Source organism: Myotis brandtii, unplaced genomic scaffold (genome assembly GCF_000412655.1).
Source record: "Myotis brandtii unplaced genomic scaffold, ASM41265v1 scaffold26, whole genome shotgun sequence".
Lineage (NCBI taxonomy): Eukaryota > Metazoa > Chordata > Mammalia > Chiroptera > Vespertilionidae > Myotis > Myotis brandtii.
In genome coordinates this window covers 2,176,431-2,176,730 of record NW_005359880.1, presented here as the reverse complement: position 1 = coordinate 2,176,730, position 300 = coordinate 2,176,431, and positions in this window count along the sequence as shown.

Genomic DNA, 300 nt, shown 5'->3' with positions numbered 1-300 from the left:
GTGTGTGACCGGATTGCAGGAGGTGGAAGCCAGAGGAGCAGAGAAAGTCTGAGGCTGTGGGTGCAGGCCACTTCCTTAAATATTTGAGAGCAAAACATCATAGTAAGTGATCAATAACCATTTAATATTGACTTTTTCTTAATGTGTGTTTTTTTTTAAATAATATCCAGAAAGACAGGTCAGGTAATGGTCCCAACAAGGAAAGTGCTCATTCTCTAAAATGTTAGTTTTAAAAGTTACAATTTCTCAATTGTTGGTTTTTAAATCACTCCCATATACTGGGTAATTCTCAAGAGTTTG